Source organism: Spinacia oleracea, chromosome 4 (assembly GCF_020520425.1).
Source record: "Spinacia oleracea cultivar Varoflay chromosome 4, BTI_SOV_V1, whole genome shotgun sequence".
NCBI lineage: Eukaryota > Viridiplantae > Streptophyta > Magnoliopsida > Caryophyllales > Amaranthaceae > Spinacia > Spinacia oleracea.
In genome coordinates this window covers 85,503,678-85,504,505 of record NC_079490.1, presented here as the reverse complement: position 1 = coordinate 85,504,505, position 828 = coordinate 85,503,678, and positions in this window count along the sequence as shown.

Genomic DNA, 828 nt, shown 5'->3' with positions numbered 1-828 from the left:
GCTGAGTACTTACAAGAATGAGTGAAACAAAACTAATACATGCATCACTCACTAAGTACTAATCAACATGCAAAAGCCATATAATAATTAACAACCAAACATGAATACAAGACTCGACTCTTGACTCGACTTTTGACTCACAATTTAATTAGAATAAGCTTCGAACGGGCCAAAAGAATAATCCATAAAGGAAAAGGTGATGGGAGCCAACCATACACCAGATAATAAATAATAAAATCGGGCCATACCGAGTGTCGGGCCATACCGACGGAATTCCTGCGCATAATATAAATGAAAAAATTCTTGTATCATTAGTAGGAGTACGAGCTTTCCAGCAAGACTCCCCCCATTGTTCATACTCAAGGTATATACGTTCCAAGAGTTTTGAAGCTTATTTTGGTTGCACTTTACGTTTATTAATATTTTATTAAAGGTGAACTCAAGACTCAACAACGTACACACATACAATTAATAAACAACAACCAAAACAATCTTATTTTAATGTCTTAGGACTTGTGGTCAACCAAGCAAGACTCTTGTGAAATTACTACCATGCATGTTCCTTCTCACCAAAGTGAGATTCCACATCATGCCCATTAACATGAGGGTTGTGCCCTTGCACGACAAATCCTAATTCATTTCATATAAAATATTCCCAACTGAACCCTACATGTGCGGTGGCTTACGTGAGCTAACTCTTCACATGTGGTAAAATAAATAGTACAATGAAGTACGAATAATTGGCTCAAAGTATGCTAGACATCCCGTACAATAGCATACAAATAAATAATCCATCCATTGCATGTGAAACAAACCATACATGCATAA